We start from the raw sequence: 19290 nt of genomic DNA, 5'->3' as shown, positions 1-19290 counted from the left end.
CTGAAACGCAGAGCCCTGGAAGTATTTTCAGATCTTCTGTGATGAATATGGCCAAGGGGGAGGGCCTTATATTGCTCAGTGTGAGTACAAATCCCCCCACTGTCTCAAGCCTCATCCCAAATAGCCTAATTGAGTCAAAGCTGGTAGTGTCATAAACTCCTTAGGAGGTGTAGCCTCAAGGGATTTCCTCAGCGGCCAGGCACCGACTGTTTCAGAGGCTTCCCTTCATTTTGTTTGCAAGACTGTAATGTTAACCACTAAGCCACCATGCTGCCCCGGTATAGCCAGGGTATCTAATATATATGATATACTAATAAGGTTCTAGCATTCTTGGACACAAAGATATACATATCTCTGAATAGGATTATCGGAAATGGGTCAGGTTTGGTATCAATGTGATTCAGGGATTCACCCGGATCCAATGAGACCAGAACCTGGACCATATGCCTTCCCATTGTAAAGCTAGAGCTCCTCCATGGTCCTGGATCTGTTCCCATGTAGGAGGGGTCCTAGAGCCCGCCTAAGGGTGTGCAGGGGTGTGTCTGCACCTATTATAATCATAGCACCACTGGTTCCCAGTGTCTATTTCTGGGAAACCTTTTACACTAATCGCAGGAAGGATCATTAAGTGTGGCCTATCCGATTTCCAATAGGCCCACACAAGGTAACTAACATCCTGCATACTGATACATGGAGTCCTCCCCATGTATTTTGTACTCAGCTAACTGCGTTGCTCTTTATCTCGATCCATGAATCCCCACGCCCGTGTCTCAGTTAGATACATGCTACCGGGTTGGTTCCTCACCCTATAAAGTCCCGTTACAGACCGGGCTTATTTTAAAGGAGAACTGGTGGCAGCTTATTGGGGTGATAAGGTTCTGTTTCACTTAACCTGTTTACTTTAATGTTGGTCCCTGTATGCTCTGCAAATCTATAGCCTGTATGCTGAGCATGCATGTCTAGTGGGGTGACAAGTTGTTTTTTAACTGCCATGGACTCAACCCCTTCACACACATGGATGTAATAGTACGTACTTGCGGGAAGATACTTCCCACATCGAGAACATTCTATTACGTCCCTCTTCTGGCACCGGCTCACGAACAAATATTAAAGCTGACACCTCGCTCTGACACTCGCAATCGGAGCATGACTGTGGCACGTAAGGGTCTTTCCCCTAAGGATCGGATCCCCCATGCAGCTTACCGAGCCCAAAGGACAGCCCAGTACTCCAGGCTTGCCTAAATTTCCTGGCAGTCAGACCCCTTCCTCGTCTGACTGTAAACCGTCTGAGCATGTGTGAGCCAATAAAAATATAAGCCAATAAAATGTCACTTTCCCATACAAACACTTAACAAAGTTTAAAAACCACAAATACAGCAAAAAACCCAGATATTTGGTATTGCCACATCCGTAACAATCTGTATAATAAAACAGATTCGTTACTTGACCCGCGCAGTAAACATAGGGGAAAAAAAACAATACGAAAAAAGATAAATTGTAATTAATACCCTTAAAAAATGCTCTAGAAATGGATTTCAAAGATGTTACACACTCTAAAATAAGATCACTCTTCTCGCAAAAAATAAGCCTTCAGACGAATTTAATAAGAATTTTATAAATTTAATAAAATACACAAAAACACCCACATATTTGGTATTGCTGCGTCCGTGACAATCTGTATAATGAAACAGAATCATTACTGAAACCACACAGTGAACTGAGTAAACAAAAATGCCCTAAAAGTATTGTAAAAATGTTACTTACTCCAAAATAAGACCATTAACCCCTTAAGGACGCAGCCATTTTGTAGCTTAAGGCTCAGCCCGATTTTTTGGATTCTGACCTGCGTCGCTTTATATGGTTATAACTTTTGAACACTGTTACTTATCAAAACGATTCTGAGATTGTTTTTTCCCCACATGTTGTACTTCATTTTAGTGGTAAATTTTGGCTGATAAGTTTTGCGTTTACTTACAAAAAAAAAGCAAATACGATAAATTTTTTGAAAAATTTGCCATTTTCGAAATTCAAAATCATTGCGTTTTCAGGCAGATAGATTTACCACCTAAATAAGTTGCTGAATAACATTTCCCATTTGTCTACTTTACATTTTCATAATTTCTGAAATGTCTGGATAATTTATTTTGATGTCACGCGGCTTACAAAAAGAATATCGCTTTTCCGGATTTTCAGAATTGACTATTTTGGGGATAAATACAGTTTTGAATGAAATTTTACATATTTAGCATCAAAACCCCCTATATAACCAACCCATTTTCAAATCTGCACCCCTCAAGCTATCAGAAACCGCTTTTACGAAGATTGTTAACCCCTTGAGATCTTCATAGTAATTGAATCAAAATGGAGGTGAAATTTAGAATGGTCAAATTGTTCCCTTATACGTTCATTTAGCACTAAAATTTACACATTTCCAAAATATAAAAAGAGAAAACCCACCATACAATTTGTTCTACAATTTCTCCTGAGTACAAAGACCCCCCACATGTGGCCATTACTTGTGTTATGGGGGCACAGCGAGACGCAGAAGGGAAGGAGAGCCCTGCAGCTGCCTGGATTTTAGTTTCCTCATTGGCCCCTTTTGAAGGCTATAAAATTTTCGCTTTTTCGTTATTTGGGCCATGTGATGCCATTTTTTTTGCGCGATGAGATGCTTTTTCCATTGTTACCATTTTGGGGTTAGTATCACCTATTGTTGAAAATTTAGGAACTTTTTTTGAGGGCAGGAGTAGAAAAGCATCAATCCTGTACTGGATTTTTTGCTTTTTTTTTTTTTGTGTTCACCGTATAGACTAATAATCATATTATCTTCATTCTATGGGTCGATACGATTACGGGGATACCAGACATGAATATATTTTCTTACGTTTTACTAAATTTGTCAAACAAAACCCTAATGTGGGGAAAAATCTATCATTTATGTATTGCCGTCTTCCAAGTGGCATAACATTGTTACATTTTTGGCTACGGAGCTGGTTGATGGCTTGTTTTTTGCGGGACATGTTGTACTTTGCACCAGTATCATGTCGGAGTACACATGGTTTTTTGATCACATTTTATAGCATTTTTTGTGGGATTGAATAGCTAAAAATCATAATTTTTGGAAGGTTTATAGCAGTTTTTTTTTACGGCGTTTATCGTGGGGGTTCAATAATGATTTACTTGTATTCTACGGGTTGTTACGGACGCGGTGATACTATATATGTGGGGTTTTTGTTATGATTTAGACTTTTTTGGGGTTATATGTCTCTTTATATGTTATGGGGCTTATGGGCATTTTTATTGATTTATTACTTTATTTTTTATTGAATAACATTTTTTTTTTAACTTTTTCACTTTTTCCACCATGGGAAATGACCAAGCAATCATCTGATTGCTTGTTCATGATAATACTCTGCAATAATCATGTATTGCAGAGTATTATCAGTGTCAGCCTATACACTTGCATAGGCTGGCACTATGCCAGTAAGATGACGTCACAGACGCCATCTTACTGGCAGTGCCTGCAGGCTGTGCTGGGGACCAGATCGGACCCCAGCACATCCATAGCAGCGATCGGTGCCCCCCGAAAACGGTTCGGGGGGGCCGATCGTGGGGGAAAGACACCCCAGAGACATGTTAGATGCCGCGGTCGTGCTGACCGCGGCATTTAACGGGTTACACACCCGCGATCGGAGCCGACTCCGATCGCGGGTGTTACACTGGGGTGCCGGCTATTAGTTACAGCCGGCACCCCGTGTTTCCCCATGCCGGTTCGGCTCTGATCCAGAGCCGAGCCGGCATAAGCGCCGTGGCGGATATATCCGCCACTGAGCGCTAAGTCACTGCGCTCCGTGGCGGATATATCCGCCACGGAGCGTGAAGGGGTTAAAAAGAAAAATTCTTCTCCCAAAAAATAAGCCCTTAACCAGATTAGTCAGCCAAAAAATAAAAAAAAAATATGCATTTAAAAAGATGGAGAGGCTAAAATTAACAACTTTTTCTCCAAATTAGTTTTTATTCAGTGAAATTGGGGAAAAAAATAAAAATCTATATAAATGAGGTATTTTTGTAATCATGGCGACCCATAGAATAAAAATAATATATTATTTTATATGGTATGGTTAACAGCCAAAAAAAAAACCAAAACAAAAAATCTTACCAAAAATTGATAATTTTTATTTTCTTCGACAACAAAGAGTTAATGAAATCTTATCAATTAGCTATAGATGCCACAAAATTTACGTACCAGAAAAGTGCATCTCATGTTGCAAAAAAATAAGCCCCTATAGGTCCACATTAAAAAAAGAAAAAAAATTTAGCCTGTACAATGTGACATAGCAAATCTGATCTGAATGGCGCCTCCTTCCCTTCTATGCCCGGCCGTGCGCCCATACAGCAGGATACCACCACATAAAGGGTATCGGTGTACTTGGGAGAAATTAGGTATTGAATTTTGTGGAGCCTTTTTTCATTTAATCTATTGCAAATGTTTCATTTTCCACCCAAAATGAATGCATTGTCAAAAAATATTACAATTTGTAGACTGCACCTCCATTTTGTATGAATCCCTATAAAACACCTAAAGGGTTAACAAACTTCTTAAAAGTGTTTTTTTTTTTACTTTGAGGGGTGTAGTTTCCATAATGGGGTAAATTACGAGTCTAGCTATTATTTAGGCTTCTCATAGTCAATTGAAAGCTGAACAGGTCCCTATAAATACAGGTTTTGGTGTTTTTCCAAATAATTTGAAAAAAGGCCTCCAAACTCTGAGCCTCATAACATTCTAGTAAAATATGTGGAATCTTAAAAAACCTTGCCAACATTTGGGAAATGTAAGTTATGGATTAATTTGGGTGCTATGACTATCAGCTTGAAATGTAGAGAATTCAGAACTTTGAAAATCATCCAAATTTTTAAACTAATTTAAAGTACAGTGGGGTACATTTACTTACCCGGTCCAGTCGCGATCCAGCGTTGCGTTCTCCGACGCTGATTTGGTTTCTGCCAGGATTCACTAAGGTCGTGCGCCCGATGTCCACTAGGCGTCGCTGCTGTGCTGAAGTCCGTCGGAATTCACTTGTATGTAAGTGCTATTTTTGCAACACAATTTTTTTTTAAATTCCGCGTTTTTTCCGAATCCGTTGGGTTTTCTAATGGACACGAAACCCCCCCCCCCCCCAATTTCTGTCCCGTGAAAGCCGGCGTCGGTGCGCCAAAATCTGATCATGTGCGCCAAAATCCCGGGGCAATTCGGAAATGTTCGTGAAACCAGACGAAAGTGCGGCGTTCGGACCCTTAGTAAATGAGCCCCAATGCGTCAAAATCCCCTGGATAAGTTACAGCATTACAAAGATATAAGCACTTATAGTGACACAGGGCAGGTTTGAAAAATGAGTCAGTGTCCTAGAGTCCTGAAGGGGTTAAATCGTTTGGTTTATCATTACGAGCACTGTACGGTTCTATGGATTGATCATATTAATTTACTTAGCAAAATTTATGTTTTAAAACTGCACATGTTCCACCATTTGGATTTCTCCCACGAAATTTTAGGATCCATAGAAATCATTGTATCGGCATCCAGGCATGCCGATTTCCCAGGTGGAAAAAAACTTACTTGCGACTCGTATCAGACTTTCCACAATAATAGTCCTTTGCCAACAAAGTCTAAGAAATCGCTGTGGCCCATACAATGATCTTTATGGATTTTAACCCCTTCCCGTCAAGGCCCTTTTTAGATTTTTCCGTTTCCATTTTTTTTTTCCATTTTTTTGCTCCCCACCTTCAAAAATCTATAACTTTGTTATTTTTTTCATGTAGAGAGCTGTGTGGGGGCTTGATTTTTGTGTAACAAATTGCACTTCATAGTGACGGTATTTAAAGGGGTATTCCCATCTGGGTATTTACATTTAATTTAAGTCATTTGCCATATTTAAACATTTCTTCAATTGGTTGTTATTAAAAAAATGTTCCTGTGTGAAGATAATTTCTCATAAATGTGGCCATGTTGTCCCTTAGAAACGAGATAGCTTCCTCGGATACGACCCCCTCACATTTTGGCAGCAATGACCAGATATGCGCTATTGAGTCCTGTCTGACCACCTGGATTTAGCGATCATTACCACAGGACGGCTGTAGGACCTGCGGTAACTCCTCAGACATTTAATATTCAGAAACTTTTTGTTTCCTTGTGCAATCCCTCCAGCAGAGGTGGCCGTATCCAAGGACACAATCTTGTTTCTAAGGGACCACATGACTACATTTATGAGAAATTATCTTCACACAGGAACATTTTTTTAATAACATCTAATTGAAGAAATGTTTATATATGGCAAATTAATGAAACTGAATGTGAATGCACGGACGAGAATACCCCTTTAATATTCCATGCCGTGTACTGTGATGCAGTGAAAAAAATGCATTTGTACCGTATTCTTTTGGGCTTGGATTTTACGACTTTCACTGTGCACCCCAAATCATATTCTTACTTTCTATTATTTTTATATTCTTAAATTCTTACATTTTTACTTTTGCTATGTTCTGGCACTAATAACTTTTTATACTTCAGTGTACAGAGCTGTTGGTGGTGTAAATTTTTGCGATTTTCAGACCGCCTGGGGTACTTTAACCCTAGATTGTCTGATTGATCCTACCATATAGTATATGTGAATTTTCCTCATCATTCATTACAATGTGCAAATCTCACGCTGTGATGAATGGGTTTAAACCAGACAGCCCCGGGTCTCCGATGACCTCACAGGGGTGGCGATCGTATCCCAGATGGTGGCACCCACAGGCCGCCAGGATTTAAATGCCTCTGGCAAAGCTGGAGGTTACATGGTGCCAGCACTGACCGTGGGTGTTACCGGTGGGTGTTTGCTGAAATATGCAGCAAACATTCACCTTGTATGGAGAGAGCTCAGCCCGTGAGCCCTCTCCATACAGCCGCAGCCGGCATGTGACGTAATAGTATGTCACATGTCGGTAAGGGATTATATTTGCAACAAATGAAACTTTGAAGATTTTAAGGATGCTGGATGTTTTTTTGTTTTGTGCACAATTGATAAATGTGGCCCATTATATTTCACCAACAATCTGCACCCACACATTCTGGTATATTTATCGGGGCCTCTGCGCCATATCAGTAGCGTAGAGGCCTTGAAATAATCGCAAATGCTAGCTTATTTGACTTTTTGGGTAGAATTATTTTGGGTGATTTGAATTTTTATTTTTAATATTTTTCAGACTCCCTAGGTTATTTTAACCCTAGGTTGTCTGATCGATTCTACTATATACTGCCATACAACAGGGGATTTTCCACCTTATTCATTAAAATGTGCAAATCGCACATTGTAATGAATGGGTTGAAACAAGACAGCCTCGCGGAGACAACCGATCGCAAGGATAACACCAGCGATCAGTGCTAGCATAGGTGTGATCGGTGTTACCGGTAAGTCTTTGCTGCAATATGCAGCAAACACTTACCGGCTTTTGAAAGGGCTCAGCCCATGAGCCCTCTCCATGCACTCACACCTGTAGCATTACGGCGCACTTTAGTAAGGGGTTAACAAAGGGCGTGCGACACATTTCTGTCCGACTTTGCATGATAAATGTAATGCGAATATCACACCAACATTCCATTTACATAAATGTGGTGTGAACAAGTTACATTTTCGTTTGCATAAACACAGTATACATTAATGTGATGTTAACACAATGTAAACTTGATGAAAGAGATGTCGGGAATTGCATCCCCTACCCCTGTACACCAGGTGGTCATAGAGGGGGTGGGGCTGTGGTGTGCAGTGGGTTGGCACGGGGAGTTGCTGCCACACGCCTGCGCACTGCCTATAGCCTGTGCCTGGCATTATTCTACAACATGTGCAACCTGGCATGAAAGAGCTCAGGCGGCGACAGAGCTTCCGGAAAGATTGGGCGACTGACGGGGGCGGGGCCATCAATTAGCGGCAGCCTCAAGTGTCTGAAATGTTTCAGGAATTTTTGCAACGCAAATAAACTTTTACAATACAGACGGTCCCCTACTTAAGGACACCCGACTTACAGACGACCCCTAGTTAAAGACGGACCTCTTTGCCCACTGTGAACTCTGGTGAAGCTCTCCTGATGCTTTACTATAGTCCCAGGCTGCAATGATCAGCTGTAAAGTGTTTATAATGAATCTTTATTGATAATCCTTGGTCCAATTACAGAAAATTATTTTGAAACTCCAATTGGCACTGGGGCAACAACATTTTTTGTCTGGATCAACAATTGTAAAATATACAGTTTTTAATTTGCATACAAATTCATCTTAAGAACAAACCTATGGAACCTATCTTGTACGTTACCTGTAAATACAATAAAATGTTATGTTTGTACATCACCAAGAAAAGCTTATATTGTGTTTTTTTGGGGGGTGGATTTAGGGTCCTAATTTGTTTCTAACAGCAATACCATTTTTATTACTAATAGGGCACAAATGGTTAAAGAATTGACACAGAAATGAGATTGGAAGCCACAGCGAATGCCCAGCCCTCCTGAACATGTATAACAGGGCACAGAGGGAAGTTTCTCAGTGCTGCTCGCCTCTCCCACTGCTCCACATACATCCAGCTGCACAACAGTGAGTAGTGGACCATGTCATACATGTCATGACATCATTTATTCATTGTTTGTTAAGCCTTTTTGTAGTCATTATTTTATGATGTTTTTATTTTTTTTATTTGACTTGGCGTTATTTATTTTATTTTTTTGCTTCGATATTTCATTCCTGTTACATTAGAATCCCTTATAGATTGAAATCCTGGCTTCATCTCCTCTGATATTGTAACCTGTAGAGTGATTTCATACTTTCTTTGTAGGTTGGAAATTAAGCGGAGATCTACTTTATGTGGTATTCTGCTAATATACAGACACGATATATGTCATTCAGTCAGTTTCTTGTAGATTTCGAAGATGCAACCTCTTCTGATCTCCAGTAGTTCCTTACACTTGTACGATTATTGGTGGTCACCTCCCCATTAAAATCAATAGGAGTATTTACAACCTTTCAGTTACACTCATGCTGGACACAGTCTCCAATTCAGATACGATACAATACAACTTTATTGATCCTGTAAGAAATTGTTTGTACACAGTGTCCTGGCATAATCAAAAGGAAGGGTCACTGCCGTCTTAGGGTCATTGACATAAGTTCTTTAGCAGTAATAGGTGTTTGGTGAAAGAAGTTTAATGATTAAATCTTTTTTTATATCTTGAGGTTAACTAAATATCTAATGTTTATCAATTATTGTTTTTGCCTTCACTCCTTCAGTTATAGACTGTCCATATTTATAATCTACTACCTATTGATAGAATAAGTGTATGACCAATGGTGTCTAATAGAACTCTCAACAATGACAAGAATGGGGATCCATTATAACTCCCCTTTTACCCCCTGTCTAAATAGACATGTAGTTACACAAGTGAGAGGGGTTCCATTCATCTGTAAGGGACAGTCAAAGAGAAGCTTAAAGGAAATCTACCACCAGGATGAAGGATTGTAAGCCAAGCACATTGACATACTGGTGGGTGCCCCCCTCTGGCAGGATCCGCTTTTCTTTTAGCTTCTTAGAACCTTGTTTAAAAAAAAATAAAATAAAATAAAAAAAATATGCAAATGAACCTAATGGGCTCTTGCCTTCTTAAATGTCAATGAATCCTGCAACCCTTTTCCCTAAAAACAAGGGCATAAGAAGCTTAAAGAAGAACAGATCCTGTCAGAGGGGGCACACACCAGTATGCCAGTGTTCTTGGTTTATAGTTCTTCATCCTGGTCCTTTAAAATGCATGAAACCCAAGTTGAAGGTTCCAAAGGATGGTGAGGATCCAAGTGTTTGGGCTCAGGACCTGAATCTTTGTTGTGTTTCTTGTGTTTCATGCAATCTCAACATTGTTTACTATACAGTCCACAGAGGGTCCACAGGTTGGGGAGTAGTTTGAAATACGTGACAAAAAAGTCACCCCATAGGTACATGGTCAATGGTCATAACTAAAGTTACACCTATACACAACTAGTGCCATCCATCAGACCCACATAGAACATGCCTTATCCTTTACAGATAAGCAGCACTTGCAAAAGCTCATCCTCTTGTCTCTACTCATATAACATGCATGTCCAGCGCAGTGAGTCTATCCCATACGCAAGATGCACATTGCAGAAGTAAACGCTCATATGCTTTATGCAGTGTAATGAAGGATAACATCGTTGGCTTGTGGCAGATGGGGAGATTATCTTTTTTTGGCACTGAAACTACCAGCTGATCAAGGTCAGTAGTTCTCATCGGAAGGATAATGGAGACGTGACACAAAACCATGAGGTATGTTCAAAAACTGAATGTGAAGTGGAAACCATTAAAAGGTACATACATTTAGCATTTGAGGGTTCATTATACACTATAAACAGGTTCAAGTCTGTAACTATAGGCTTATGGGGACGAGAGTGAATCATCTGGGGACCCAATTACAATGGGTAAGTGGCCATCTTTGGATTATTTCTGCAGTTCACGTTATTGTCATGGCAGATTGTAAATCATTTTTGACCAATGATGAATGTTGGATGTGATATATTTGTAGAGTATGATTCCAGTATTGTGTCACATCCTTCAATGAACTCCATCATGTAACTTGCTTCACTATAAGTCCCTCTACCCTCATGTGCAAGGAGCCTTAAACATAGAAGCTATATACCATATCTAGTAGATGCCAATATACCTCCAGACTGTGTTTCTTCTTCACAATTTAATGTGATAAACCCTTATAAAGCTGAAGACAAGCAAAGATCACTCATAGGTCATCTTCTTCAAGTCGTGTAGTCCACTTTTGGTTCTTAGGTACTTAGTCTGCCCAGTGACTAGGATTGGAGTAACATTGGGCAATAAATGTCATGCTATATAATCTTTGGGACCCACCTGGACCCAAGTATAGTCAACTATAGGAGCTGCATTTCCTCTTTACCTTCAATATCTATGGGAATTATGGATTCAACCAAGCAAGACATTTTCATAGACTTCAGAGAGAAGACCAGGACAAACTTTAACTCGTCTTGTCTGCATCCTATGGTTTCGGAGACTTTACATTTCCAGATATGATATGTGTGTCTGTACTATCTGTAGAAATAGTTATTGCCACACACGTAACTATAAGGAGTTGAGTGGAAAGATCGGAACAATAGGCATAGACAACAAAGGTCTTGAAGTTAGAGATGCTCAGTGTATCATCCTTATAATCCAACCTAATGCTATTTAATGGTACCCCACTTTAGTCTGCACTTCTCCTGCCCAGAGAGACTTGCCTAAGTGTGGAAACCAACTTCTGTTAGGAAAGACTCTAAAGCTCTCACATCACATCTGGCTATTGATTCTGCCTGAAATGCACATAGGATTACATGAAACCGCAGATAATCTACTTACAGACAAAATACTATGTTTCACATTATGATTTCCTGGAATAGCAAAACTAAATACATGATAATACAGACAGATCAGCCAGTGCTTGTAGAGCCCTGCGCCTTAATGGAGGTAACCACAGAACTAATGTTCTCTAAATGTAATGACCATGGCACAGATAATAATGGGGATGATGATGATGATGTTTTGGTGGAGTTATGAAATGGACGTGACTCAGATTTTTAGTTGTGTTTGATTCTTAGAAATGTGAATAAAAACCAGAAATTTCAGAACAGCCTTCATATAGGTTGTCAAGCTGCTTTCCCAGAAACTTGAACCGTAAATTTCTAAAGCTACATAATAATGTTGGAGGGTGATGCCACATTTCAATTCAATAGGGCACATTTATCATACGCTGATGGTAAGCGTCCCCACTGTCACATGAATCAGGAGTCTGTGGATGTGCCGGCACAGCGCTTCTAGAACTGTGCCCTAGCTGGTGCCTGCATGGTCACAGTCTACAGGCAAGGTAAGAAACGCCACCGCCAACTGCGCTCCCCCTTCACACCACTCCAGGCATGGAGGTGGCGTAAATAGGGAAATGTGCTACGCGCCACAAATTTCACCTATTACAGGGCTTGAACTCCAGGGGGACATTTATCATAGGCTGGTGCTTCAGTGTATAATGGTCACCCTGCCCACGCCGGCATGCGCCGGATCTATCAGGAGGCTCTGGCCTCTTGATAAATCCCAGCAGGAGGCAATGTACCTCGCCACTTGTGCACTTCTACATTAGATCTGAACTGGTCTAAGTCTATAGGCAATATGTTGGCTTACTGAATGGACCAGAACCGCCCCCTTTCTGCGTAACGCGGATATAGGGTGAAGAAGTCCCAATACCGGCTCTGTACTAGGAATTGCGACCGTTTTCAGGTCCGATAAATGTGGCCCTATATATTTAGTTTTAATGTATTAACATAGGTCAAGCAAATGACAGCTATGAGATAAATGATAGATGAAGAATAGATAGACATTAGATAGCTAGTATGAAATAGCTAGATAAATACTATACAATACAATACAACTTTATTGATCCCTTTCGAGAAATTGCTTTCTACAAACATCATTCGAGCCAGAAGTACATATAGACAAATACATGTAAATCCACAGGAAATTCAAACACACAGATAGAATCATTAATGCGGAGGGTGGGAGGTTGAGCAGGAGGGTGATTGGTTGTTGGTGGCAACACTAGTCATGTGGTACCTGGTGGTTTTGTTGTACATTTCGATAGCCTTCGGAATGAAGCAGTTACGAAATCTCTCCGTACTGCAATTTATTTGGCAGTAGCGCTCGGTGAATGTGCTGAGCTGCTATGTATTGGTACAGTGGGTGTGATTTGTTGGTTGTAATAGCCGTGAATTTGTTGATGCATCTTTTTCCTGCCAGACCTCTTCAAAATGACCCAGTTGTTGGCCTTAAAAAATGTTTAAAATTTTATTTTCCTCTCTCCTTTTGACAGTGCCCCCCCCCAACAGGTTATAGAAAAGAATAGCACACACGCGATAGAGGACTCGTAAAACATTCTCAGGATCTTGTTACATACATTGAAGGACCTGAGTTTCCTGAGAAAATAAGATCTTGATGCTGCTCTTTTAGTTGATACGCTGCAGTTTTAACGGACCAATCTAGTTTGTCAACGATTATGTCATCGAAACCTAGGTTTTGGTGATTTCTAACTCGTTCAATGGCTTGGTCTTTGATGGTGATTGGATTATCATTTCCTTAGTTTTTCAGATGAGGTTATTGAGGGATATGGCATAGAAATAAAGGCAGACGGTGACTTATCACGTGTGTATATGTGAACTCCTGGCCGGCCGCACCCTCCACTTGGCCGGCCGTGCCGCACCTTCATGCCCCATCACGCCCCACTGGTATGAATGTGGCAGAGAGTGCTAAATAATCGCAAGTGCCGGCAATAAGCTACCATTTGGGATTATTTCAGGGCTTCTACGCCACTGACATGGCCCTGATATATATGTCCCATTGTCTTCACTCTGTACTACAAATGAGTTGATGGTTTCCCTATAGAGCTTGTCATCACCATCCTTAATGCTACTGACAATAACCGAGAATTTCTGAAAATGGCAGATAGAATGGATGGATAATAGATAGATAGATAGATAGATAGATAGATGATAAGGACATAGATAGATACTCCTAAAAAGTCCAAAGCAGCACAGCCAGAATATTTTGCATTAAATGGGTGAGTACACGGTAGTTAGGGCCAAGCAAAAGGTCCTTCAAACATAAAAAAAAAACAGTGCTCCAAAGAGAGATACAAAAAAGGAAAGTTCCAGGAAGTTCTGTAGAGTTGCCATTCCATGGAATAAACTTCACCTTAAAGGCGTGGTCCACTTTCAGCAAATTACTAAAATTGTTTGTGTAATGAAAGTTATAAAACTTTACTTTCTGTATCAATTCATCATGGTTTTCTAGATCTCTGCTTGCTGAAATTCATCAGGATGCTTCTTTGGTTACTCCCTGTGGATAAATACTGTTTGATGGTAATGTAATGTCACACAGGTGCACAACTTGTTAGTGTCACAGAGAGTAATCAGAGCTGTGTGACATCACATGACCGGTGATATAATGAGCCGTGCATCTGTGTGACGTCACATGACCAGAGACCAGTTTGTGTCCACTGGAAGTACAAAATCAATATGAATTGTTTGATTAAAGTAGACAGCCACTTTCATTTCAATTTGCACCTGAAGTTCTTCCTTTTCTCCTGGTGCTATCATTGAGAGGCTGTGGCCAGGATCTGTGGGCTCTGCACCTCAAATTCTAAGTGGTTCAATTCACATTGCTGCCTTAGAGTTTTACATTTTAGAGAGATAGATAGATAGATGTGAAATGGATAGATAGATAGATATGAAATGGATAGATAGATATGAGATAGATAGATAGATAGATATATATATAGATGTGAAATGGATAGATATATAGATAGCTAGATAGATAGATAGATAGATAGATAGATATGAAATGGATAGATAGATATGGGATAGATAGATAGATATGAGATAGATATGAAATGGATAGATAGATATGAGATAGATAGATAGATATGAGATAGATAGATAGATAGATAGATATGAAATGGATAGATAGATAGAAAGATAGATAGATAGATGTGAAATGGATAGATAGATAGATAGATAGATAGATAGATGTGAAATGGATAGATAGATAGATATGAAATGGATAGATATGAGCTAGATAGATAGATAGATAGATAGATATATAGATGTGAAATGGATAGATAGATAGATAGATAGATAGATAGATATGAAATGGATGGATAGATATGAGATAGATAGATAGATAGATATGAGATAGATAGATAGATAGATATGAGATAGATAGATAGATATGAGATAGATATGAGATAGATAGATAGATAGATATATAGATTGATCTTGATGTTTATATGGTTGTATAAGTTGCTACCTGTTCTATAATTAGACTCTTGTCTCTCATACACATCCTGGATGCACAGATTGCTGGAGCACCATGTTCCGTCCTGGCAGCACCACTGGGACCAGAAACCTGCTATTTTTGAACCAACACTACAGATTAGTGATTAAACCTCACTTACAGGAAGAATTGTAGAAAACAGACTGTACCACAATCACATTATGTTTCATTTAAGCTGTAAAACCTTTAGCTTCTTAATTTGCCTTAAGATTTATGACTGTGTCTCAACCATAAAACCCAAGTGAAGTATAATAAGACAGGGCTTAGTATCCTGTAAGAATATGTATCACATGTAGAAATAACGTGTAGAGAAAAAAAAAACATGTATTGTAATGGGCATGTCGCATAGGGGAGCTAATCTGCATAGTCAGAATTATCAAAAACAACAGTAAGGAAATTGTGGAGTGTTTTAGGAGCTGATAAACTTTCTTTTAACAAATATGAAGACATGTTAATATGTATTTTGCCCAATCATATGTTCCTAAAGGGATACAGTTGATAACCACCAGGGACATAACAATCATGATTGCAGGGAGTATGACCATGACCGGGCCCGCAGTGAGAGGGAGGCCCAAAGGTGTCACAGTGCCAAGAATGGAAGAAGCCTCCCTATCCACAGACCCCAGGTCTGTAACAGGACACAAGCTACTTGGAGACAGGCAGCTGTCAAGATAGTGTGGAAGGCAGAAGTGCAGGAAATCTAGTAGTCTGGGGACCCCTGAGAAAGCAGCACTAGTAAACACTCTCAATCTACTCTACAGTCCTCCTGGTAATGTTCCTTACTAAATAGGGCCACCTAGAGTGTAACAGCTAGAGAGGTATGTAACTTTATATATGTATATCATATATGTATATCATGTATATGTACAGCATGTTTGATGTGTGTACGTGGGGGAGACTCATCACCGCTTGTACACCAGTTTTCGAGGTATAGAAGGTATGAAATAGGCCAGGTGGACTCTAGATGGACCAATGATGCCCACTAACTTTTATCTCACCATAGTCTCATGTTATAGGTAGATTTGTTTTTCCTACCTTCTCATACTGTGTTATTGTCCTGGTATAATTGGGGCTATCCTTCTCTCCCTACTTCTGCAGAACCTGGTAAAATAGTTATAATATGTGCAGTTATACCGTACCTTAACCTTCTGTCCAGATAATTTGTCCACTCTGACTGTTGCCATCAGATACTGTTTAGTTTTAACAAAATAGGTGTTTTATGTTCCTATTCTGTACTATCCTCTGTAACTATTTTGAGCATATTTTAACTTTAACACCTGCTACCAGCTTTTTCATTACATTGCAGTTTCTCTCATAACTTGTGATCTTCTCTAGTTGCTTATTTCTGCTATGTCAATGGAGAGCAGCAGTTTCCAACTTCAAATCCAGACTTAGCAGTGTTTAGAAAGACTTGAGACAGAGAGCTAACAATAGTCTCCATCGGGCTCCAAGAGTAACCGTGATCTTGTAATGACACTTTTTCACTTTCTTTACTAGAAAAATGCTGGTGCAATTGTGGTATGAAATTAATATTGTTTTATTTGCTATGTGGTTATATTATTTTCATTGTTAAAATAATATTTAAAAACATTATTTCTGCTGTTTATACAAAGGATTGACTGACAATGCCCTGAACTCCTGACCTGGAAATACTAGAATCAAACCACCAGATATCAGCAGCTATTGTACCTTAAAGGAGTTTTCCAGGAATTCTGGAGCGATAGGGCAGGGGTACCAAAAGAATATGTACAAATAGAATGACAAATTGACTCTTTGAGTGACTGTTTCACTCCAGTCTTCTAGTTTCAGACACTGATCGGCCAAGGTACTTGCTTAAGCCAACCAGTTGCCTGCTTGAACCACAGAATGTCACTTCCTCTTATTTCCTGTAATCTGAAGAGGCGATAATGAGTAAATTATAGTATCAAATTTGGAGCCTACACTATTTGTATTCCTTTGATGTTTACTCATTTTTAATGCATTGCTGTTTCATTCAAAATGTGGTCTAAAAGTTAAAGAAGATGTAGTGTTGGGGACTAAAGAAACAAGCAATCCTTTTTGTCTAGGGTGTAAAACTCGGTACCGTAATGGGGGCCAACTTGACGCCTTGCCTTTTTCAATGTATGCCTCTGATCTTTATTATCCAGTTGTATGTTCCTGGTTGTTAATATAACTGTGTAGTTTGTTGATTTGCTTGATTTCGCTGAGGATGTGTGTGTTTTAAGAGTAGGGACCCTGCAAGTGTCAAAACGACTAATTCTTTCTCCAAAATTTTGCATACGAACAGTGGCCAGGTATTTAATAGAAAGTAAAGTGGTCGCCCAAATCAGCTCTATCTTTGAACATGACTAACCTTCACTGGTTGTTGCTCCGTCTCCATAATACTACTACTACTACTACACTTCCATTTATGTCTAGTGTTCACGTGTTTTGCTTTTTTCATTCATTGCATTTTTGCTTCATGGATATATTGATCAGAACATTGTTTTCAGATATTTAATTTCTTTACAGGTCCAGTTAGGATGAGATCCTCATTCTTGATCCCCTGCCTGGTTCTTATCCTGATGAATATTGACTTTGGCTTCTCTCGCATGAAAACTAATCGCAAGTCATCAGTTACTAGAAAGTCTGGCTCAAATATTCCCAAGACAAATGTTGCCCTCAAACCCGGTCAGCTGCTCTATAGAGGAACGCGTCTTGCCCTCCACTTAAACGTGACAGATGAATCTCAGTTTTATTCTGAAAATTACGCCATGTTTCCTGATGGACTATATTACCCCCGTCCTAGCACGGTCAATGACTTTGAAGAATTTTTGGGTCCTTGTATAAACACCACTTTACAACTGGAGACAAACAAGGACAAGTTAACAAAGCTCAACCTAGACATTTATGGCAACGTGACTTTGCGTATTATAGAATATCTTTGCACAGAGAATTACAACAGGGACAATGATGCTGGCCTATGTCCCAAAGGATTATGGGTGGTGACAACAGTGATAGCCATGTTATCGGTTATGAACACACTTGCCTAAAGCAATGATATCATTCTCTAGGCTGTAGCTTAGGCTGACCTTCCTTTCTTGATAGCTACTTAAGTATTTAGGTTGCCCTTCTATATCTGAGCAAGAGTTTCGGCCTCATGTACACAGTCAACATGTTTTATATGGAGCCATGAAATGTTACTCTTAGAAGTGTAAGGGAACTTTAATATACCACTGTATAGAGAGGAATTGCTTTTAGTGCACATTTTCTGAGGTCAGGTGAAGGTTTTGAAGTTACATGGGGTCATAATGCAAAAGGTCTATATTTCTTCCCTCACCTATCCTCCAATGATGTTGCAGTCTGCTATACACTTACTCAATAGCATAATATAATATAAGATGTCTAAGCACACGACCATTGGTATTTAATTAACAGCAAAATACCAGTAAGGCTTCAAAGACATAAGCCAGGAGACAAGGAGAAGACTACTACTCTACTGGAGAATATTTACACATATTAAAATGCAGAATGTATAGTCATATCTTGTATAACTCTGCCATTTAGCCATGTAACTTATGACATAATAGGATATTATAGCTGTTTATTTATGGAATGTTATCTACGACAGATGTAATGTATATAATTATTAACGTCCATTATATTTTCCCCAAAGAAGGCTAAACAATAACATGTATTCTGTAACCAATGTAATCCAATGGACACTACGAGTACTACTAAACTGTCAATAAACTATGACATATGGAATAAAGCATACATATTAAATCTATACATCTGCATTGCATGTCCTTTTAGCAGCTACCTTATTCATAGAACAAAACCATAATGGATTGAAATACTCCCGGAAGTACATTGGTTCACACCTCAGTAAGGGATATTATGAGCTCTCTACTGTACTCAATATAGCTCTCTGTAAGGGAACCCCAACTGCTAGAGGGTTGTCCATAAACACTTCTGGCAATGATGGGCTCCTTCTATCAAGAGGTCTCTCGCAAGTCTGTAATCTGGTGCAACTTAAGATGCATCCGTGGTGCTCCACTGCCAAGCTTTCTACAGTCACAAACGTGTGCATTGGCCATGAGTTAGCTAAAATTGTGACTAATTCACGGCCCCATAGCCTTCTATTGGGCACATTCATGCAAAAGACAAGGTAGGTCCTACCCCTGCCTGTTTTTGAGCAGTTCTCACGATCCATTGTCAGGTGGGTTGGAACTAGCGGCACATGGCCCTTTGATTGTGGTCATCAAAATGAATTCCTTGCCATGTGCCATTAGTTCCAGCCCATCAGACAGTAAGTTTTATGGGTACAGTTCCTGCAAGGAAACAT

The 19290-nt window shown here is 39.6% G+C and overlaps 1 long non-coding RNA gene across 4 annotated transcripts in view; it reads left to right on the top strand.

Annotated features, from left to right (window-relative positions):
• The window catches only part of LOC140127803 (uncharacterized), a 50951-nt gene extending 32219 nt beyond the window's left edge, over positions 1-18732 (top strand). For all 4 annotated transcript variants that reach the window (XR_011855065.1, XR_011855063.1, XR_011855066.1 and 1 more), the window contains exons 2-3: positions 8470-8620; positions 17475-18732. This is a non-coding gene — a long non-coding RNA (uncharacterized lncRNA). The remainder of the gene's footprint in view (positions 1-8469; positions 8621-17474) is intronic.
• The last annotated feature ends 558 nt before the right edge of the window (positions 18733-19290 follow it).

This window comes from Engystomops pustulosus, chromosome 4 (assembly GCF_040894005.1).
Source record: "Engystomops pustulosus chromosome 4, aEngPut4.maternal, whole genome shotgun sequence".
Taxonomy (NCBI): Eukaryota; Metazoa; Chordata; class Amphibia; order Anura; family Leptodactylidae; genus Engystomops; species Engystomops pustulosus.
The sequence above is the reverse complement of the archived record's forward strand: the minus strand, read 5'-3'. Positions and strand labels throughout refer to the sequence as shown.